Source organism: Mastomys coucha, unplaced genomic scaffold (genome assembly GCF_008632895.1).
Source record: "Mastomys coucha isolate ucsf_1 unplaced genomic scaffold, UCSF_Mcou_1 pScaffold1, whole genome shotgun sequence".
Lineage (NCBI taxonomy): Eukaryota > Metazoa > Chordata > Mammalia > Rodentia > Muridae > Mastomys > Mastomys coucha.
This window is the reverse complement of record NW_022196891.1, coordinates 16943067-16956586: the sequence shown is the minus strand read 5'-3', so window position 1 is coordinate 16956586 and position 13520 is coordinate 16943067.

Below are 13520 nucleotides of genomic sequence, written 5' to 3'. Positions count from 1 at the left end.
TGCTGTTGTTGATGATGTTGTTGTTAATTATTTGAGACAAGGTCTTCTTTAGCCCAGGCTGACTTCAAACTAACTATGTAGCAAAGAACGAACTTGAGCTCCTGACCCTCCTGCCTTTACCTCTTGAACACTGGGATTATAGGTGTGTGCTGCGATGTCCAGTTTATGTGATGCTGAGGATCAAATTCAGGGTTTCATCCTGGCTGGGCAAGCGTTGTCCTAATGGGAGCGACATCCCCAGTCTCTGTTAAGTTCTTATGCAGGTCCAGATTTGCCTGGACTCACAGGCCATTTCAATGGATGCTAAGCATCCCCTTGGCTTCTAAAGAGTAGCATCCATTGGCCAGGGTGTTGGCAAGCCTGACACAAGCTTGTACTCTTGTTGTAGCAATGACTTTTCTCTTGCCCAAAAGTTCCATTGGCATTTATTCTTCAAAAGCATTTGAAAAAAAAATTTTGCCATAACCATGGCATACGGACAAGACAGATGGCCCACAGCAGCCTCAAGGACCAACAAGATGGCCTTGATAATGAATATATCGGTCAGTTTTCTGTTACCGGGACAAATCCCCAAGGCAATCAACATGAGTAAAGGGAACGGTTTACTTGGGTTCGTATCAGAGGTGTCAGCCCATAATCACCCCCATTACTTTTTGGTCTGGTTTTGGCACAGCATCATGGGAAGGGCATGTGACAGGAAGCACTGCTCAGGTGTTGTGGCCAGGAAGCAGAGACAAAGACAGAGACCAGTGTTCCACAATCTCCACTGAAGGACACACGCCAACAACCTACACATCACACTAAGCCCCACCTCTTAAAGGCCTCAACACTTTCCAGAAACTGTGACCTGAGGACCAAGCCTCCAGTACATGGGACTTTGAAGGCAAGTCAATATCAAACTAAGGTAGTGGGCCTGATCTGCTGAACTTTGACCTGGAGCCTCTCCCAGGCTCCGCTGTTTATCCTAAGAGACCAGGCCTCACCTACCAACAAGAAATGAAGTTTCACACAAAAAGTACAGATTGTAGCATTTGTGACTTCTGCTGCCCTTCCTGGGGTGGGTGCCTGTAAGGGAATCTAAGAGGTACTAAAGGAAGTTAGGAATGTTCACCTGGAATGAATAAAAGAGATAAAAAGGAAGAAAAAAGAAAGAAAGAAAGAAAGAAAGAAAGAAAGAAAGGGAGAGAGAGGAAGAAAGAAAGAGAGAGAGGAAGAAAAAAGAAAGAAAGAAAGAAAGAAAGAAAGGAAGGAAGGAAGGAAGGAAGGAAGGAAGGAAGAAAGGAAGAAAGAAAGAAAGAAAGAAAGAAAGAAAGAGAGAAATAAAGAAGGAAAGAAAGGAAGGAAGGAAAGAAGAAAAAAGAAAGAAAGGAATGAAGGAGGAAAGGAAGGGAGAAAGAAAGAAGGAAAGAAAGAAAGGAAAGGAGAAAGAAAGAGAGAAAGAAAGAGAGGAAGAAAGAGAGAAAGAGAGAGAGGAAGAAAGAAAAAGAGAGGGAGGGAGAGAGAGGAAGAAAGAAAGAAAGAGAGAGAGAGAGAGAAAGAAAGGAAGGAAGGAAAGAAGAAAAAAGAAAGAAAGGAATGAAGGAGGAAAGGAAGGGAGAAAGAAAGAAAGAAAGAAAGAAAAGAGAGAACAAGAGAGAGGAAGAAAGAAAGAAAGAGGGAGAGAGGAAGAAAGAAAGAAAGAGAGAAAGAAAGGAAGGAAGGAAAGAAGAAAAAAGAAAGAAAGGAATGAAGGAGGAAAGGAAGGGAGAAAGAAAGAAAGGAAGGAAGAAAGAGAGAAAGAAAGGGAGAAAGGAAGAGAGAGAAAGAAAGAAAGAAGGAAGGAAGGAAAGAAGGAAGAAAAGAAAGGGAACATGACTGGACAAGAAAGGGTCCAGGGTTCCAGCACCAAATGAATGAAAAAATAAATAGTTAATGAATAAACAAAAAAAGGAAAGAAAAGAATATGACTGCTCCTAGGTGTGGTGGAGGAGAAAGTTTATTATAGAATGTGGGAGAGCATAGCCAGAGGCAGACACATCTGGGAGAGTCCAGGGTGGACACCACCAGACTGAGCCATGTAAAGAGATAGGAAAGTGAAAGGTAGAGAGGAAAGAGGGAAACCAGGTGAAGCAGCCAGGAGGCTCAAACGTACAAAGGGAGCTGGCAACCAAAATGATTGGATTATATAGGGATTATATAGGGAAGGGCAGCAGCCCCCGCTGCTGGAGAGTTCAGGATAGAGCCTGAGGTATGCCAGTCAGGAGGACCCTGAAACAGGTCGGGACTGAGGGATGCTGGGAGAACATGGCAGCCAGATCAACTTTGATAGGTTAAACAGGCACCTCAGTCATTTGTCCCACATTTGAAACCTAATACATCTCTCCCACATCAGGGAAGTGTTGGGTGTTGTGTAGGTTGTAAGAGTTCTTCAAAAACCTATATATTTAGAGTCAACGTTTTACAACTTCTGATCCAGGCAGCATGGCTGTACCTATCTACAATCCCAGTACTGGAAAGGTGGCGGTAGGAGAATTGCCACAGGCTCTAGACTACTCTGGGTCACTTAGTAGTTCCAGGACAGCTGTGGCTACAGAGTTGGGGGAAAGCTTCTAGAAATGGACCAATAGATGAGTGGGTAAGTGTATGTATGCATGGGTGGGTTGATGGATGGATGGATAGGTAGATAGGTGACTAGATGGATGGATCAGTGGATCGATGGATCAGTGGATCGATGGGTAGCTCAGTGGACACATAGATAGTTAAGTCAACAGATGAACATCTCTATATATGTCTAGATGGAATGGTAAATGGTTTGATAGATAATGGAGAAATGAATCAATAGATAATAAACAGGGGAGGAGTTGGATAGGTGACAGAGAAGCAAGGCAAATAAATGAAGAGATGACAAGAAATAATGTATAGGAAAACATATATAACATATATACATATACATGCATACATACATGCATATGTACATAGTATGTACATACATACATACATACATATATACGGCGGAAACATGATACTTCAAAACCATCCTATCTGGCCAGCACTCCTATAGTCCCCCAGCTCACTCCTAGGCTTTTGCACACACCACCATCTCACCTCAGTTCCTCTTTTGCAGCATAGGTTGTTCCCCAGGAGGCCTCTTCTGACCTCTCCAGGCAAAGTTCTACCCATGCCTCCATTCCAGCACTTAAAACACTGAGGAGATGTCCTGTGGACTCCTCTGCCCTGTCAACTAGATTGTGGCCCATACTCTCACCTGGCCCATTGTTCATGAAGGGGGATCTCTCTACCATCCATGCTCCCACAGGCACACAGGAGACAGGTATTGGGGGGGGGCTTCTGTTCTGGGGCTCCTCCTGGAACCTGTCTCAGAGCTCCCTCCTCAGAGATTCCCCCACAGTGGCCATTCCCCCTGAGCTCTGTAGAGATGAGCTGAAGTGCCAGGTGCCCTGCTTCTAGCAAGGTGATTGCTCTGGGCCTGAGTGATTGCTCCCCAGGCCCAGGTGCAGCACCAGCAGGGAGATAGCACAGTGCTGCCCTCCACCCATCCGGTTAGTGCTAACAAAGACGGATTAGTCACAACCCCTGGAGTGCTTGGCTTGTTAACTTCTAAGTAGCAGACTGATTGTTGCAAAGTTGACAAGTGACAAGGAAGGAAGGTGCAGGTGCTTCTGAGAACCCTCCTTCTCCCTTGGAGTAGGAGGGACCAGGACTCCATCTGAGTAGGGAGCTATGGAATAGACAGGCTCACATCTCAGAGACAGGGGCATTCCCATCTTACTTATGACGGACCCTTGATCTAGCCCACATTATTTTGATCTCCCCCAACCCAAAAACAAAACAGAAAAAGCAACAATAACAAAACAAACAAACGAACAGTCTATCATCTCAGGGACCTATTTTTAGACTGATCTATTCAGTGTTCAGGGTGTCACAATGGAAGATGCTAGCTGGTGCTAATGGAGACATCATTAAAGGATTGTGAGCGATTCTTGTATTCCTCCCTCAGTAGCCCCAGGCCCTCCTGGGAACCCTCCCCCACTGCCAGTTCTGTTTTCTAAGTTCCTCAAGCTCAGAACTCCACACCCAGTAATGTAATTCTAACCTGGCACCTCTGGTGATTCCGCCAACATTTTTCTCTATGTGAGTGTGTGCATACAATGTCGGGTGGTGATGGTGCACGCTTTTAATCCCAGCACTTGGGAGGCAGAGGCAGGTGGATTTCTGAGTTCGAGGCCAACCTGGTCTACAGAGTGAGTTCCAGGACAGCCAGGGCTACATAGAGAAACCCTGTCTCAGAAAAACAAAACAAAACAAAAACAAAAACAAAAAACAAACAAAACCAATCCATGCATGTTCCTGTGAGGGGCCAGAGAATTAGCCTCAAGGGTCACTCCTCAAGCAGCATTTCTCTCCCACACCCCCTTTTGTGAGACAGGGTCCCTCACTTTAACCTGGAACTTACCAAATAGGCCAGGCTGGCCATGAGCCCAGGTATGCTCCTGGTTCTGCCTCTGCAGTGCTGGGATCACAGTAAGTACTATGCTTGTTGTGTTAAAGTTGGTTCTAAGGATCAAAGTCAGGTTTTTGTTTTGCAAGGCAAGTCCTTCACCAACAGAGCCATCTCCCCAGGCCCAGTCTTGACTTTAAGGACACAGTAGGCTTGGATGGAGTTTTGCCCCATACCCACTATGTGAGACAAGGAAAACTCATCTGACCAAGGCAGGGAAGGAGAAGGCATTTTCTCCTACCTCCACCCCACACTCCCTACCATGGCTCCAGCATCCTCTGCAGAAGTCCATGGTTCTCTGCACACAGCTCCAGGAACACAAAGCCCACAGCTCATATTAGCATTCGATCCCATCCACAAGCGAGTCCACCTGTGCCATCTGTTGAGTTGCCTGTGCTCCGCGTGGCTACTGCCTTCCCAGCAAGGTTAAGGGCGGTCATCTGGCTTCTTGGGACTTTTGTGAGCCCCATGTCAGGCCCCAGCAGATACCAGGTTAAGAGTGGGTCATGTGATTGATGGAGTACTCTGAGCCCTAGTGTGCACAGCCCTTCCTAGGAACCCCTCCAACGGGCCAGCAGCCTTTCAACACCATCCTGTGCTCTTTCCCTTACAAATTTAAACAAATGGATGTGACCTGACAAGTCAATGTGCTTGCTAATTTATATTGATGAACAAGATCAAGGCCAAGACTGGCTCCAGGGCTCTGCCCTAGGACATCTCAAGCTGACATGGTTTGCATTCAAGGATCAGGGTGATGCAGGTTTCTACCTTGGACAGCAAGAGAGAACAAAATATCTTTGTTTCCTGTGTGGTTTCAGTGAATCTTCCCCCAAATTCATACACCCCAGGGTAGTGATGGTAAGGTTGTAAGGCACTTTAAGAGGCGATGTCAGGGAGGAAGAGGTAGCTAGGTTTTTGGAGGCCCTGCCCTCTGAAGAGATTGATGTAGCTATTACAGTTGTCTGATTAGTTCCCTAGAGAGTCTTCATGTAAGACAAAGCCTGCCCCCTGCATCCATCTGGCTTGCCATCTTACCATGTGATGTGCTCCTATTGTGCTAGCCTCCATCAGGCAACGTAGGCCGAAGGCTGAAGCGAGGACGCCACCGTGTCTTGGACTCTCAGCATCCAAAAAGGTTAAATAAGCCTCTTTTCTTCTTTTTGCTTTTTCCTTGCGTGTGTGTGTGTGTGTGTGTGTGTGTGTGTGTGTTTGCACCTGTGTATATGTGTGCATGTATGTATGTGTGTTCATATGTGTGCATGTCTGCATATATATATGCATGTGTGTATGTATGTTTTCACATGTATAGGTGTACATGGAGGGTCCATGTCTCTTAAGGTCAGAGTGTTAACTCAGGAGTCTTGCTCGATTGCCCTCTGCTTTATTTGTTTCAGCAGGGTCTCTCCCCTGAACCCAGAGTTCTCTGACTCAGCTAGTCTAGATAGGCAACCCATCCCAGGGATCCTGTCTCCACCTCCAAGTGCTGGAATTCCATGTGTGTCCCCATGCCCACCTGGCACTGGTGTGAGTTCTGGGATCCAAATTCCGGCCTTCGTGCTTTCTGCTTTTACTGCTTACACGCTGGGCATTTAACCACAGACTCATCGCATCTAAGCCTCTTTTTTTGCTTTTTTTAAAATAGATGTTTTTATTATTATTTTTTTTGGGGGGGTGGGTTTCGAGACAGGGTTTCTCTGCGTAGCCCTGGCTGTCCTGGAACTCACCCTGTAGACCAGGCCGGCCTCGAACTCAGAAATCCACCTGCCTCTGCCTCCCAAGTGCTGGGATTAAAGGCGTGAGCCACCATCACCCAGCAAGCTGCAGGTTTTGAGTGGGACCTGGAACAGAAGAAGGCCCTTCAACAGGTCCACGCTGCTGTGCACAGACTACTCTACCACTTGAGCCATATGATCCAGCAGACCCAGTGGATTTGGAGGCTTGGAAGGGCCCCATAGGTGAATCCTAACAGAAGCCCTTGGGATTTTGGAACAAAGCCTTACTGTCACCTACAGACAACTATTCTCCCTGCGAGAGACATCTCTTGGCCTATTTTTTTACTCTAAGCGGAAACTGAATGTTTGACAGTGGGCCACCGGGTTACCACGTGATCAGAGCTGAGCATCATGAGCTGGGTATTTATTATCTGACCCTCCAAGTCGTAAAGTTGAATGTGCCCAGCAGCAACCTAGCACGGGTATGTGATAGGGCCCAAGCAGGCCCCGAGGACACAAGGAAGTTACACGAAGAAGTTGTCCTAAGGTCTATGGTTTGTACTTCTGTTACAATGCTTTATGTCCCCCATCACACACCTATGGCCTTATGGGATATGCCCTATGATCAGGTGATGGAGGGGATGGGTAGCTTTGCAGATGGCTCTGCAAGCTCTCCAGACATCATCCTGAAGTAGACAGTCGCAGCATGGCCGTTAGCTTCCTAGAAGACCTATAATAGACACTGGTGAAGGAAAATCTTCAGAGTAGACAGAGCTTTGGGCAGAACGCCTGGGCAGACATGTTGTTTTGAAAGAGAAATGGCCAAATGCACAATTGCTTGATGTTTCCTGCTCTAGTCAATGATTTGGTGTGGATGGCCTGGGACTTGTTTGGAAACCAACATCTCACCTTGAAGAGCTTGCTGAAGGAAGTGCAGGTTGGGTAATAGGAGGAAGGAAGCTAAAGCCAGAAACAAGGATTGCAGTTGACAAAAATATTTTTGTCCTATTTGTTAAGAATACCTTAAGTATATACTATGTATATTTGTGGTTTTCTTTTTATAGACCATCTGTGGAGGATGTCATATATATATCAACTGATATATATCATTTTAAGTTATGAAATATTAAAATATCAAATATTCCTCAAAGGACTTTACTATCCAAGCACTCTGGAGCCCGCACATTGGTCGTCAAAACTGCAGAATTTAGTGTCTTCTTTGATAGATTTAATTTCACTATGATGCATTGGTTGGCTACTTTTGTTTTGTTTTGTTGTTTTCTCTTTTGGAATAAGAATGTCTGCTTGGTTCCATCGTGTGTGGAATGTATGTGATTGGTTTTGGTATTCGTACAAGCTTACAATTAAGAGATCTGAGACTTTTAAAACATTGGGGTTTTAAAGACTTGAAGGAACATTTAACGCACATTGCATTTAAATTACAGAATAAATATGAGGCTTGGAGAACGAGGCTGGGTTTTTAAGATTTATTTTTATTACCTTAAGTTATTTATTTATTTAGTGTAGGTTTATGTGCTTGCTTAAGGTTTTGGTCTTTATAATGACATAATTGTGGATCAAGGTGACCAGAAGTGGATTAATATGATTGGTTTTAACGTCAACTTGCCCTAAATTAGAATTATCTGAGTAGGGAGCCTTATAGAAGAAACATCTGGGTTTTCTTGATTTGTGGGAACTTACCCTGGTTGCAGGTGTACCTTCTGACAAGTTCAAATAAAAACCATGTCAGAAAGAAGGTTCTTTCTCCTTTCACTGACTTGGCTTCCTCTTGACAGCGAGCTAATCTCCCTGGTTGTTGCTGCTGCCTCCGACCACAGCCACCACTGCTGCTGCTGCTGCTGCTGATAATGATGATGATGATGGCGATGGTGATGGCGATTCCTTCACTCACAGCAGAATCAGCATTCTCAAGCTTTCATTGTGTACTAGGGCCCAGCAAATCTCCAGGAAACTTCTCATCTTCTGGTGCCACATTGGGACTACTGAGGTACCTCGCGCGTGGTGCCTCTGCCAACTACCAGTTGTCCGGCCACTCTACTCCCCAAGGGAAAGGCAGCTGTTATGGGACCACTCTGACTGCTAAGGCACCCAGCCTCAAGGACCAAGACCCCCGGATTCTCGGGTATCAGGTGAGCTCCGCGGTCCTTACTGTCTAAAAAATAAAGTCATGCTTTCTCAGTCAGCGTTTCTGTTGCTCTGATCAAGCACCATGTCCTCAAGCAGGAAAGCACGTCCTCTCCGTCCTTAGAGAGGAAAGGGTTAATCTTACCCTAGCAGATAATCCCCATCATCCCCTCGGGAAGTCAGGGCAGGAACTGAAGCTGAAGGAGTGTTGCTTCCTGGCCTGTTCAGCCTGGTTTCTCATAGAACCCGGGACCCTCATCCCAGAGACAGCACTGCCCACAATGAGCTAGACTCTCCCTCACCAATCTCTAAATTAAGACTCTCTATAGTCCCGTCTTGGGGAGGCATTTTCTCCTCAAGGTTTCCTCCTCTAAGGTGACATAAAATTAGCCAGGACACACCCACACACAGCACACAACCACACACATACCACTGGTACTATTTGGTGAGAAGAGCCCTGACTAAAACAATTATTAGAATTTTTGTTATTGTTACTAAGACAGGGACTCATGTAGCCCAGACTGGCTTCAAACTCTTTCCGTAGCTGAAGATGGTCTTGACCTTGTGATCCTCCTGCTCCCTCCTCCCCTATTCTAGGATTACAGACCCGGACCACCACTTTCCACTTACACAGCAGGCACTGAACACAGGGTTTCACCCAAGCTGGTCAAGCACTGTACTGCCTGAACTATATTGCCAGTGCTGGTTGGGCTCGTTTTGATTTCTTTCTGAGTCTTCAGGCTTCTGACTCCTGGAATATGACCCCCGTGTTGTCAGAGAGGTGTCTCACTGTGCTTAAAATGGAGCATCACTATTTCCTGGCAGTGCATAACCTCAGGTCCCACCATTAAGCTTTCAGCTCTTCAGCGGCCACTCTCTAACCAGCCTGTGGCCCACACAATGTGTGTGTGTGTGTGTGTGTGTGTGTGTGTGTGTGTAGCATTAACCTCAGCCAGGAACATGAGGGCTGCTCCCATGTAGTTCTACACCCTCACTTCCCATGAGCCTCTGAAAATTATAAATTTTAGATACATTTCTAATCCCAGACCTTAATCTTTGCCTCCTCGGAACAATAAGATCCTCACTTTCACTCTTCCTTGTGGGCTGCACCTGTTTGTACTAAGGTCAAAATCAAACAATCAAACAAACAAACAAACAAACAAACAAACAAACAAAAAACCCCACTGTTCCCAGGAGAGTCTGGGGCAAACTCTGATATAAAACTTTAAATGGCTTTCTCATCTCAAGGATCAATCCTGACAGCTGTGGAGTTGGCTCAGCAGGTAAGAATGCTTGCGTGCAAACACGTGGAGTTGAGTTAGTCTTAGGTAGCGGTATAAAAAGCCAGGCATTTGATCCCATGAACACCCACAACTACAGCATTAAGGCATGAGAGCTGGAGGATCTCTGGCCTTGCTAGCTGTCACCCTAGCTTCAGATCCAGTGAGACCTTGTCTTCAGAGAATTCGGTAGAGGTGCTGGAACTATGGTTCATATACAGTACAGCCCCATATTCTAATCACACACACATACCCAACACACAGAAAATCAATCCTTAGCTTGCTTAAGATATTTTGAATCTAGCTGGGCAGTAGTGGAGCACGCCGTTAATCCCAGCACTTGGGAGGCAGAGGCAGGCAGATTTCTGAGTTCGAGGCCAGCCTGGTCTACAGAGTGGGTTTCAAGACAGCCAGGGCTATACAGAGAAACCCTGTCTTGAAAAACCAAACCAAACAAACAAACAAACAAACCCCCCAAAATAACAAAAAAAGAATTTTGATATGTTTTATACTTGCTTTGAGGGGAAGAAAAATCTAAGAACCGTTGCTTTTAGATCAAAACTATTTTAGGGGGTGGGGGATGGAGAGACAAGTCCGTGGTTAAGAGCACTTACTACTCTTGCAGAAGACCTGAGTTTAGTTTCGGGCACTCTCAAAAGGCAGCTCACAAATACCTGTAGCAGAGGATGGCCTAGTCGGTCATCAATGGGAAAGAGAGGCCCTTGGCCCTGTGAAGGTTCTATGTCCCAGTGTAGGGAAATGCCATGGCCAGGAAGTGGGAGAGGGTGGGTTGGTGAGCAGGGGGAGCTCTGCTCCAGTTTCCAGGGGATCTAATGCCTCTTCCTCAGGTACCCGTGCTGACAAACGCACATATGTATACATACGTGCACACAGATATACACGTGGCTGATTTATTTTTAACCTTAACAAGATATTTCAGGAAGAAGTAGTCTGGGATATGGATTTTGAAAAAGAAAATGTGGAGAAACAAGACTGTAGCTTGCCCAAACGGCACATACTTACATGGCTACCACACAAAAGGCCTCCTTCCTCAAGTAGAACACTGAAGAATAGATTGCTATCTTCTCAGCTGATGCTCTATCTTCTGGGATAAGACAGTTGGTGAAGGGATCCTGGGCCAGGACCCAAACCTCCTGGCATAGGACGACTGTAGTTTGCTACCAATACAACAAGTAGTTGGTTTCTCTGTCCTCTACAAAAGAACCCCAGGTTGACTTGTTTTCTTTGTGATAGTCATTGTTTTTTTTTTAATTAGATATTTTCTTAATTTACATTTCAAATGATATCCCCTTTCCCAGTTTCCCCTCTGGGGGAAAAAAAAAACCTATTCCCTTCCTCCTCCCCCTGTTCTGGCCTTGGCATTCCCCTACACTGGGGCATAGAACCTTCACAGGACCAAAGACCTCTCTTCACATTGATGACTGACTAGGCCATCCTCTGCTACATATGTAGCTGGAGCCATGAGTCCCACCATATGTACTCTTTGGTTGGTGGTTTAGTCCCTGGGAGCTCTGAGGGTACTAGTTAGTTCATATTGTTGTTCCTCCTATGCGGCTGCAAATCCCTTCAGCTCCTTGGATCCTTTCTCTAGCTCCTTCATTGAGGACCCTGTGTTCAGTCCAATGGATGGCTGTGAGCCTCTACTTCTGTATTAGTTGGGTACTGGCAGAGCTTCTCAAGAGACAGCTATGTCAAGCTCCTGTCAGCCAGCACTTGCTGAAATCCACAATAGTGTCTGGGTTTGATGATTGAATATGGGAAGGATTCCCAGGTGGAGCAGTCTCTGGATTGTCCTTCCTTCAGTCTCTCCTCCATACTTTGTCTCTGCAACTCCTTCCATGAGTATTTTGTTCCCCCTTCTAAGAAGAGTCGAAGTATCCACACTTTGGTCTTCCTTCTTTTGAGTTTCTTGTGGTTTGTGGATTGTATTTTGGATACTCCGAGCTTCTGGGCTAATATCCACGTATCAGTGGCTGCATACCATGTGTGTTCTTTTGTGATTGGGTTACCTCACTGAGGATGATATTCTCCAGATCCATCCATTTCCCTAAGAATTTCATGAAGTCATTGTTTTTAATAGCTAAGTAGTGCTCCATTGTGTAGATGTACCACATTTTCTGTATCCATTCCTCTGTTGAGGGATATCTGGGTTCTTTACAGCTTCTGGCTATTATAAATAAGGCTGCTATGAACATAGTGGTGCATGTGTCCTTATTACATGTTGGAGCATCTTCTGGGTATATGCCCAGGAGTAGTATAGCTGGGTCCTCTGGTAGTACTATGTCCAATTTCCTGAGGAACTGTGAAACAGATTTCCAGAGTGGTTGTACCAGCTTGCAATCCCACCAGCAATGCAGGAGTGTTCCTCTTTCTCCACAACCTCTCCAGCATCTGCTGTCACCTGAGTTTTTGATCTTAGCCATTCTGATTGGTGTGAGGTGGAATCTCAGGTTGTTCTGATTTGCATTTCCCTGAATGATTAAGGATGTTGAACATTTCTTTAGGTGCTTCTCAGCCATTCAGTATTCCTCAGTTGAGAATTCTTTGTTTAGTTCTGTACCCCAATATTTAATAGGGTTATTTCCTTCTCTGGAGTCTAACTTCTTGAGTTCTTTGTATATATTGGATTTTAGCCCTTTATCGAATATAGGATTGGTAAAGATCTTTTCCCAATATATTGGCTGCCGTTTTTTCCTATTGACAGTGTTCTTTGCCTTAGAGAAGCTTTGCAATTTTATAAGGTCCCATTTGTCAATTCTTGATCTTAGAGCATAAGCCATTGGTATTCTGTTAAGGAAATTTTCCCCTATGCCCATGTGCTCTAGGCTCTTCCCCACTTTCTTTTCTATTAGTTTGAATGTATCTGGTTTTATGTGGAGGCCCTTGATCCACTTGGACTTGAGCTTTGTACAAGGAGATAGGAATGGATCGATTTGCATTCTTCTACATGCTGTTGAGCCAGTACCATTTGTTCAAAATGCTGTCTTTTTTCCACTGGATGATTTTAGATCCTTTGTCAAAGATCAACTAACCATAGGTGTGTGGGTTCATTTCTAGGTCTTCAACTCTATTCCATTGATCCACCAGCCTGTCACTGTACCAATATCATGCAGTTTTTGCAGTTTTGCTCTGTAGTACAGCTTAAGGTCAGGGATGGTGATTCTACCAGAAGTTCTTTTATTGTTGAGAATAGTTTTCAATATCCTAGTTTTTTTTTTATTCCAGATGAATTTGCAAATTGCTCTTTCCAACTCTGAAGAATTGAGTTGGAATTTTGATGGGGATTGCATTGAATCTGTAGATTGCTATTGGCAAGGTGGCCATTTTTATTATATTAATCCTGCCAATCCATGAGCATAGGAGATCTTTCCATCTTTTTATATCTTCTTCAATTTCTTTCTTCAGAAACTTGAAGTTCTTGTCATACAGATATTTCACTTGTTTAGTTAGAGTCACACCAAGGTATTTTATATTATTTGTGACTATTGTGAAGGGTGTTGTTTCCCTAATTTCTTTCTCAGTCTATTTATCCTTTGTGTAGAGGAAGGCCACTGATTTGCTTGAGTTAATTTTATATCAAGCTACTTTGCCAAAGTTGTTTATCAGGTTTAGGAGTTCTCTGGTGGACTTTTTGGGGTCACTTAAGTATACTATCATATCATCAGCAAATAGTGATAATTTGACTTCTTCCTTGCCAATTTGTATCCCCTTTATATCCTTTTGTTGTCTAATTGCTCTGGATAGGACTTCAAGTACAATATTGAATAGGTAGGGAGACAGTGGGCAGTCTGTTTATTCCCTGATTTTAGTGAGATTGCTTCAAGTTTCTCTCCATTTAGTTTGATGTTGGCTACTGGTTTGCTG